The sequence below is a fragment of the Balaenoptera musculus genome, chromosome 3 (genome assembly GCF_009873245.2).
Source record: "Balaenoptera musculus isolate JJ_BM4_2016_0621 chromosome 3, mBalMus1.pri.v3, whole genome shotgun sequence".
NCBI classification, from domain to species: Eukaryota; Metazoa; Chordata; class Mammalia; order Artiodactyla; family Balaenopteridae; genus Balaenoptera; species Balaenoptera musculus.
This window is the reverse complement of record NC_045787.1, coordinates 123,541,640-123,552,329: the sequence shown is the minus strand read 5'-3', so window position 1 is coordinate 123,552,329 and position 10,690 is coordinate 123,541,640.

Sequence of the window (10,690 nt, the reverse complement as noted above, 5' to 3'; positions counted from 1 at the left end):
GGTTGAAAGAAATGAATTTAAAAATTAGATTTAGTCTAATTTAGTCTAATTTTCCATCTCTGATGGAAAGTTAAACTCCAAAGTTCCACACCAAAATGGGGGCATAAATGAATCACTAAGCTATTCTTTCTGTGTGCTTAAGATATATTACTGCTCATGTCAATTTAAAAAAAGGAGAGAAAGCAGAGGGAGCCTAATTCTTCCATCAGTGAGTATATTCTTTCTAGCTGACCTCTCTATTTAATCTTAAAACTTAGACACCACATAGTTCTAATATGAGCCACTTGTTGGTTATATGTATTGGAAACATTTTCTCCTGGTTGGTGGTTTACCTTTTACTCTACTAATGGTGTATTTTGATGAATTGACATTCTTAATTTTAATATTGCATGGTTCACCATATTTTTATTTAGACTTAGTGCTTTTTTTTTTGCCAGTTTAAATAATATTTGCCTACACTAAGTTCATGAAGACATATTTCCCTTCAAAAGATTTTTTGAATTGGTTTTTTAAGTATCAATTCAAATTAAGATGAGTCAGTATTCATTTTCTCCAACGTGTATATCCCATGGGTATATGAAAGGATGTTCTCTTTCATAATTTTGCAGTGTCTTTTGTCGTTAATCAAATGATCGTATATGTATGGGTCTGTTTCTGGGCTCTAAATTCCATCCCAGTGGTCTCCTTGTCTATCTTTGCACCAATATATTTTCTTTATTATTATTGCTTGAGAGTAAGTCTTGTTGTCTGGTAGTGTAAGTCCTTCATCTTTGTTTTTCTTCAAGATTATAATGTCTGCTCTTTATTCCTATTACATTTTCATATAAATTTGAAAATCAAATTTTTATTCTCAAAAAAAAAACCTGCTACCTATTTGAGTAAGATTATATTGAATCTACAAAACAATTTAGAGTGAATGTACCTGTTTATAATATTGAATTGTTTAATTGATGAATGGGTATATACTTCCATTTATTTAGAGTTTAAAACAAAATATTTCATGAAAGTTTTGTAATATTCAGAGTAGATATATGATACATGCTTTTTATTAGAGTTTTTCCTTATACATTTGTTATTTTTGATTTTCTGGGAAATATCAAATGTTTCATCTTCTATTTATTACACACATTTAAATTATAATTTCTTCTTTTTTTATAAATTTATTTATTTATTTATTTATTTATTTTTGGCTGCATTGGGTCTTCATTGCTGCGCACAGGCTTTCTCTAGTTGCAGCGAGCCGGGGCTACTCTTCGTTGTGGTGTGTGGGCTTCTCATTGAGGTGGCTTCTCTTGTTGCGGAGCACAGGCTCTAGGTGTACGGGCTTCAGTAGTTGTGGCTCACGGGCTCAATAGTTGTGGCTCGTGGGCTCTAGAGCGCAGGCTCAGTAGTTGTGGCACATGGGCTTAGTTGCTCCATGGCATGTGGGATCTTCGCGGATCAGGGATCGAACCGTATTCCCTGCGTTGGCAGGCAGATTCTTAACCACTGTGCCACCAGGGAAGTCCCTGATTTCTTCTTCTTTTTGCATATGGACCTTGTATTCAGCAAATTCTCATTTCAAAAGTAGCATGTTCCTGTTTTTATGATATCATTTCCGTTGCACTAACTAAATCTATATACTTAGTCATTAAGAGAGAGAGAGGAACAGGAAGAGTTCAGGAAAGATTTTCGTCTAATATTAATGACAGTGTGTCTTAGTTTTAATGTTTTGCTTAAGTTTATTTTATTTATTTATTTTTTTCATGTTATAAGCCTTTTCATGATGCCAAATTACAAATGTTAGAGCTTGGTTAATTTTATTTTTTAATTAAAATTTACTTTTCTGTATTTTTAAATTCTTCTTGAAGAGTATGTATTATTATTTCAAAGCAAAATTACATTAAAATACAGATTTAAAATTTAATTGAAGAAAACTAACTGCAATGTAGGTTGTCTTATTTTTTGCATGCTGTCTCAAATAACAATGAACCTCTTTGGCTGCCTACACAGACCCACACTCCAACTAACTCCTAATTTTTGTTTGGAAAATATATGGTTAACAGTTTACTCAAGTCTGACTCTTTGAATTGATTTTCTTCGGGTAAAAAGGATCTAATCAGTAGGGAAAAAAATAAGCCCATAGAATTGTAAGAGTAATGTTTCATTCATTAGTTAGAAATATTTCTCAACTCTCATCTAATGTGAAACCCGAATAAGAGCTCAGCATGGACTATTTTAGGAGCTCTCACCTTCCTGGGAAGAAGAAAAAAAGAAAAGTAACATCAGAAATTGCTGACATCTCTCTCCATCTCAAGCTTTCTCCCTTAACTGGGTTCAGAAATGGGCATTAATAAGTAGGCAATGAAAGAGGGCCCTCTTGTTTCTACCTAAGATTTTGCCCCCATTTGTTACTTGCCTGGACATCCCTATTTAAACTTTTTGGACCTTCATTTCTCCTCAAAATCCAGTATATGCTATTATTATCACCATTTTATTTTTTATTTTATTGAAGTATAGTTGATTTACAATGTTGTGTTAATTTCTGCTGTACAGCAAAATGATTCAGTTATACATATATATATACTTTTCATATTCTTTACCATTATGGGTTATCCCAAGATATTGAGTATAGTTTCCTGTGCAGTACAGTAAGGCCTTGTTGTTTATCCATCCTATAGATAGTAATTTGCATCTGCTAATCCCCAAATCCCAATCCATCCTCCCACCATCGCCCCCCTTCCTCCTTGGCAACCACAGGTCTGTTCTCTGTGTCTGTGAGTCTGTTTTTGTATCGTAGATATGTTCATTTGTACTGTATTTTAGATTCCACATATAAGTGATATCATATGGTACTTGTTTTTCTCTTTCTGACTTCTCTTAGTATGATAATGTCTAGGTCCATCCATGTTGCTGCAAATGGCCTTATTTCATTCTTTTTTATGGCTAATATTCCAGTGTGTGTGTGTGTATGTGTGTGTGTGCACACACACACATATATATACACCACATCTTCCTTATCCATTCATCTGTTGATGGACATTTAGGTTGTTTGCATGTCTTGGCTATTGTAAACAGTGCTGCTGTGAACATAGGGGTTCATGTATCTTTTTGAATTATAGTTTTGTCTGGGTATATACCCAGGAGTGGGATTGCTGGATCATATGATAACTCTAGTTTTTTGAGGAACCTCCATACTGTTTTCCATAGTGGCTGCACCAGTGTACATTCCCATCAACAGTGTAGGAGGGTGCCCTTTTCTCCATACCCTCTCCAACATTTATTATTTGTAGACTTTTTAATGATGGCCATTCTGACCTATGTGAGGTGGTACCTTATTGTAGTTTTGATTTGCATTTCTCTAATAATTAGTGATGTTGAGCATCTTTTCATGTGCCTATTGCCATCTGTGTGTCTCCTTTGGAGAAATGTCTGTTTAGGTCTTCTGCCCATTTTTTTGACTGGGTTGTTTGTTTTTTGTTATTGAGTTGTATGAGCTGTTTGTATATTTTGGAAATTAATCCCTTGTCAGTTGCATCATTTGCAAATATTTTCTCCCTGTCCATAGGTTGTCTTTTCGTTTTGTTTATGATTTCCTTTGCTGTGCAAAATCTTATAAGTTTGATTACGTCCCATTTGTTTATTTTTGTTTTCACTTCTATTGCCTTGGGAGACTGGCCTAAGAACAGATTGCTACGATTTATGTCAGAGAATGTTTTGCTTATGTTCTCTTCTAGGAGTTTTATGGTGTCATGTCTTACATTTAGGTCTTTAAACTATTTTGAGGTTATTTCTGTGTGTGGTGTGAGGGAGTGTTCTAATTTCATTGATTTACATGTGGCTGTCCAACTTTCCCAACACCACTTGCTGAAGAGACTGTCTTTTTCCCATTGTATATTCTTGCTTCCTTTGTTGAAGGTTGTTCATAGGTGTGTGGGTTTATTTCTGGGCTTTCTGTTCTGTTCCATTGATCCATATGTCTGTTTTTCTGCCATTACCACACTGTTTTGATTACTGGAGCTTTGTAGTATTGTCTGAAGTCTGGGAGGGTTATGCCTCCTACTTTTTTTTTTCCCTAAAGATTGCTTTGGAAATTCTGGGTCTTTTATGGTTCTGTATAAACTTTAGGATTATTTGTTCTAGTTCTGTGAAAAATGTCATGGATAATTTGATAGGGATCACATTAAATCTGTTGATTGTTTTGGGTAGCATGGGCGTTTTATAATATTAATTCTTTCAATCCAAGAGCATGGCATATCTTTCCATTTCTTTGAGTCATCTTCAGTGTACTTTATTAATGTTTTGTAGTTCTCAGCATATAAATCTTTTACCTCCTTGGTGAAGTTTATTCCTAAATATTTTATTTTTTTGGATGCGATTTTAAAAGGGATTGTTTGTTTACATTTATTTTCTGATATTTCACTGTTAGTGTAAAGAAATGCAACCAATTTCTGTATATTAATCTTGTACCCTGCTTCTTTGCTGAATTTGTTTATCAGTTCTAATAGTTTTTGTGTAGAGTATTTAGGGTTTTCTATATATAGTATCATGTCATCTGCATATAGTGACAGTTTTACCTCTTCCTTACCAATTTGAATACCTTTTATTTCTTTTTCTTGTCTGATTGCTGTGGCTAGGACTTCCAGTACAATGCTGAGGAGAAGTGGCGAGAGTGGGCATTCTTGTCTTTTTTCAGAGTTAGCAGGAAGGCTTTCAGCTTTTCACTGTTGAGTATTATATTGGCTGTGGGTTTGTCATAATTAGCTTTTATTATGTTGAGATATGTTCCCTCGGTACCCACTTTCGTAAGAGTTTTTATCATGAATGGATGTTGAATTTTATCAAATGCTTTCTCTGCATCTATTGAGATGAACATGTGTTTTTTGTCTTTTCTTTTGTGGATGTGGTTTATCACATTGATTGATTTGCATATGTTGAACCATCCTTATGACCCTGGGATGAATCCAACTTGGTTGTGGTGTATGATCTTTTTAATTTGTTGTTGGATTCAATCTGCTAATATTTTGTTGAGAACTTTTGCATCTATATTCATCAAAGATATTGGCCTATAATTTTCTTTTTTGGTAGTGTCTTTGTCTGGTTTTGGTATCAGGGTGATGGTGGCTTCATAGAATGTCTTTGGGAGTGTTCCTTCCTCTTCAGTCTTTTGGAGGGAGTTTAAGAAGGATTGGTATAAGTTATTCTTTATATGTTTGGTAGAATTTGCCTGTGAAGCCATCTGGCCCTGAACTTTTGTTTGTAGGGATTCTTATTTTTGTTTTTGTTTTTTATTACAGATTCTTTTTTGCTTCTAGTGATTGGTCTGTTCTAATTATCTGTTTCTTCTTGATTCAGTTCAGTGGACTGTGTGTTTCTAGAAAGTTGTCCATTTCTTCCAGGTTGTTGAATTTGTTGACACATAATTGTTCATAGTATTATTTTTTTTGGTGTTTCTGCAGTATTGGTTGTGATTTCTCTTCTTTCATTTCTTATTTTGTTTATTTGGGTCTTCTGTTTTCTTCCTGGTGATCCTGGCTAGAGGTTTGTCAATTTTGTTTATCCTTTAGAAGAACCAGCTGTTGGTTTTATTGACTTTTTTTCTATTTTTTTAAATCTTTATTTATTTTCTTTCTGATCTTTATTATCTCCTTCCTTTTGCTGACTTTAGGTTTTGTTTGTTGTTCTTTTTCTAATTCTTTTAGGTGGTAGGTTAGGTTGTTTATTTGAGATTTTTCTTGTTTCTTAAAGAAGGCCTGTATCGCTGTGAACTTCCCTCTAAGAACTGCTTTTTGCTGCATCCTGTATGGCTTGTGGGATCTTAGTTCCCTGACCAGGGATTGAACCTGGGCCATGGCAGTGAAAGTGCTGAGTCCTAACCACTAGACCACCGGGGAATTTCCCATAGATTTTGTGTGGTTGTGTTTTCATTGTCATTTACCTCAAGGTATTTTTAAATTTCTTCTTTGATTTCCTCATTGACCCATTGGTTTTTTTAGAAGTGTATCATTCATTCTCCATGTAATTGTTTATCATTTCTTTTTCTGTGGCTGATCTCTAGTTTCATGCCATTCTGGCTGGAAAAGATGCTTGAAATAATTTCTGTACTCTTAAATTTGTTGAGGTTTGTTTTGTGCCCTAGTATGTGGTCAGTCCTAGAGAATGTTCCATGTGCACTTGAAAAGAATGTGTATTCTGCTTTTTTGGGGTGTAATGTCCTGAAAATATCAATTAAGTCTAACTCTTCTATTGCATCATTTAGAATCTCTGTTGCCTTATTGATTTTCTGTCTCCAAGATCTGTCCATTGATGTGAGTGGGGGGGGTTAAGTCTCCTACTATTATTGTATTCCCATCAGTTTCTCCCTTTATGTCTGTTACTATTTGTTTTATGTATTTGGGTGCATAAGTGGTGATGAGTGTTATATCCTCTCCTTGTATTGATCCTTTTATCATTATATAGTGTCCTTCTTTATCTTTCTTTATAGCCTTTGTTTTAAAGTCTATTTTGTCTGGTATGAGTATTGTGACCCTGCTTTCCTCTCATTTCCGTTTGTGTGAAATACCTTTTTCCATGCCCTTACTTTCAATCTATGTGTTTCCTTTGCCCTAAAGTGAGTCTCTTGTAGGCAGCATATTGTAAGATCTTGGTTTTGTTTTGTTTTTTAATCCAGTATGCTACTCTGTGTCTTTTGATTGGAGTATTTAATCCATTGACATTTAAGGTAATTATTAATAGACATGTATTTATTGCCATTTTAAACCTCATTTTCCCATTGATTTTATATTTTTTTCTTTGTCCCTTTCTTTTTCTTTTTGTTTTTTCTTTTGTGGTTTGATGATTTTCTTTTGTATTATGCTTGTGTTCTTTTCTTTTCGGTTTTTGTGAATCTATTGTATATTTTTGATTTGTGGTTACCCTGTTTTTCGAATATATTAATCTCTTCCTATGTCTGCTTGCTTTAGACTGGTAGTTATATAGCCTCAAACACATTCTGGGGAAAAAAAATCTACATTTTCTTACTCTCTTCCCCACATTTTATGATTTTGATGTCCTCTTTTATAGCTTGATGTTCATCCTTTTGCTGTTCATTGTGGTTATCATCGCTTTCATAGAAATTTTTTGATTTTTAAAAAAAATCTGTGTACTGGCTTATTTGAGTGATATACCTTCCAATTATGATTTTGTCTGTCCTATAGATTCTTACCTCTTTTCTATTTTGAGAAGACCTTTCAATATTTCCTTTAGCATAGGTTTAGTATTGCTGTATTCTTTTAGGTTTTGCTTGTTTGGGAAATTCTTTATCTCTCTTTCTATTCTAAATAATAATCTTCCTGGGTAGAGTATCCTAGGTTGTGGATTTTTCCCTTTCAGGACCTTGAATATTTCTTGCCACTCCCTTCTGGCCTGCAACATTTCTGTAGAGAAATCAGCTGATAGTCCTCTGGTGGTTTCCTTTAATTAGCTCTTTGTTTTTCTCTTGTTGCCTTCAGAATCCTCTCTTTGTTAGCTTTTGCCATTGTTATTATAGTATGTCTTGGTGTAGTGCTGTTTGGGTTTATCTTGTTTGAGACCCTCTGTGCTTCCTGTACCTGGATATCTGTTTCCTCCTTTAGGTTTGGGAAGTTTTCAGCCATAATTTCCTCAAATACATTTTCAATCCCCTTTTCTCTTTCTTCTCCTTCTGGGATCCCTAGTATGTGTAGATTGGCATGCTTTATATTATCCCATAGGTCTCTTCTATTGCTTTCATTTTTTTTCATTTGGCTTTCTGTCTACTATTCTGATTGGGTGATTTCCATTGTTCTATCTTGCAGGTCATTTATTTGTTCTTCTGCATTATTCAGTCTGGTATTCATTGCCTTTAGCTCAGTTTTCATCTCTGCAAATGAGTTCTCTAATTTTTCTTAGTTCCTTTTTATAGTAATCTGCATTTCTATCAATAGTCCTTCTTAATTCCTTCAGTATTTTCATTATCTCCTGTTTGACTTCAGTGTCTGTTAGACTAAAGTGGTCTGTTTCATTGATTGTTTTTTCAGGGGAATTCTCTTGATCTTTTAATTGGGAGTGGTTCCTCTGCTTCTTCATTTTACTTATATTTCTCTGGCTGTATGAGCTTGGGAGAAACCATTATCTACTATGGTCTTGGAGGGCTATTTTTATGTGGGAGCGTTCCTGTTTAGCCTGTGTGGATTTAATATATTTTGTTGCTAGGGCTATTTTTAGTGTGGATGCCTGTTGCCTCTTTCCTCAGTATATGCTGGATGTTATTTCCCTTGATAGGAGGTGTGACTGGTGTTGTGGTGACCAGAGCCTGCACTCGATATTGAGCAGGACCTCCTCTTTGTGCTGTGGTTGTCACTGCCCTGTCAGGGGCTGGGTCTGTTCCCTCGTTGTTGTGTTAGAGGGCCCCAGATCCATTTCTGAGCTGCATTTTTGAGCTGTGTTGCGAGGTAGGTGGGATTGGGGTGCTCCCACTGGGAAAGGAGCTACTGAGTATTCCTCTGCCAGAGCTGTTCACCAGTGAGTGTGTTCTGTTTTTTCACCTGTCACCCATTGTGCAAGCTCACAAAATACACTGTTGTTGGCACTGCCCTTGGCCCTACCTCAACTGTGGGAATGTCGGCATTCAGACCCGGTGTCCCTCAGGCATTGTTTTCACAAGGCCACCAGCACAGATCCATTGAAGTCAGGTCCCAAGACTGCTGTTGTCATCCACCTGGACCCGCTGTGGCCTACAGCTGCTAAGGCCAGGTCCATCTTGGCCACAGGAGCACCCATTGTCCACTCGGATGTCTTGCAGGTGCTGAATTTAGAAAGCCAGTGGTGGTTGGTGTAACTCTGAGGCTTGCGCAGCAGCGGGGAGACATTTTTTAGCCTTGCTTCCTAAGTTGTGCAGCCCCTGGGGCTTAGTTCTGGTTTCAGCCCTGCCTCTGCATGTGGGCAACCCATTTGCAATTGTTCCTGGAGCCCGCCAAGGTGGTAGTTGGGGTGCAAGAGCCCGCCAAGGTGGCAGCTGGGGAGCGGAGTCTGCTGAGGGGTGAACCCCTAAGACAGTGGCTGGGGCGTGCTCTCCTGGAGCCTTTGGAGGTGGGGGCTGGCATGTGGATAAAGAGGCTGCTAAGGTGGCCCCACCCCCTCCTTTTGCATGCCACTTTGCAATGGCACTTTGCTTCTATGGCAGGCCTGGGCTTCTTCCGCTAAGACTCCCAGATGAGACCATATCACACTCCAGCCCATTCACGCTGTCTTCGTGCAGCCAACTGCAGTCCTCTCACTGGGTCTGTCCTCTAAACCCCAAGTTTCAGCACCCAGTCCCAACCCATACCAGCAGACGCATGTCTCAGGCTGGGGCACACAGGGTGGTGGCATGACCGTCTGTATAGGTCTCTCTCTGTTCTGCCTGCCACAAACTGTTTATTATGCTCTTCTCTGAGCCTCTGAAGCTCTCCTGTCCCAGCTGATCTCCCCACAGGTGAGGGCGTTTCCCGGGGTGCAGGAACCTTTCCTCTTTTTCAGCTCCCTCCCAGGGGTGCAGGTCTTGTCCTGCTTCCTCTTTTTTTTTCCCCATTCATCCTACTTGGTTACATGGAGAACTTTCTTGTCCTTTCAGGTGTTTGAGGTCTTCTGCTAGTGTTCAGTAGGTGTTTTGTGAGAATTGTTCCACCTGTAGAAGTATTTTTTGATGTGTTTGTGGGAGGAGGTGAGTTCCACGTCCTTCTACTCTGCCATCTTGATTGGAGCCCTGTATTATCACCATTTTAAGTGGTGAGAAGTATGTAGCTCATTGAGCATTAGCAACTTGCCTCAAAATCATATTATTGGTATGTTATGAGTTGCTCATAGGTCTAGTCAAAGTTACTGATTTAAACGGCAGTGCTTTACTGCCACCTTATGGGTAAATGGGGTTTGTTAAAAGTTCTTCAAGAGTTATTATGGTTAAAGTTGGACATAGAGTGCCTGTAGCAGATGAAAAACGTATCTTATGAGTCATACTAAGATGTTTGTATTATAACTCACAAAAAATAGTGCTTTTTAAAAGCAGATCATATTTAAATCATTATAGAATGGAGGCAGAATTATGTCTGGGAGAAGGGAATGGAGGCTGAGGTAATAATAAGAATATAAAAATAACCCATGAAATGTGATGAAGACTTGGATTAAATACATGTTTATGGGTTTAATTTATACTTAAGATGAAATAAGGAATATATAGAAATTATATATTGAAATTGAGTTTGAGTGAGAAAGGACTCAGAGTAGTGACATTAACTTTCATTAACTCAAAGCACATGGAGGAGCACATTTAGAAAGGAAAAAATAAAATTTATATTGGATAGATTGATTTTAAAAATTCTGAGCCAGTGAAATTAAGATGTTTACTATCTGATACTAAGAAGATGGGTACAATCTCATGATGTGAAAATGTGAGTTGTAAGTATATATAGGCAATAGAGTAATTATAGTTGTTGAGAGGGATTGTCAAGCAGAGGAGGTGGGGATGGGTAAAGGGAAGATGGCAATGACAAAAACCTGGGACTGATCAACAATTAGGGATTTCAGACAGAGGGATTTCAAAATTCAAAACAGCTGCTGCTGCTGGTGGGTGGGGAGAGAGAGGGAGAGAGAGAGAGAGAGAGAGAGAGAGAGAGAAAGCACAGGCAGTTGTTGTCAAAGCTAGGAACACTAAGGGGGATGCTCCTTTCATGTTGAC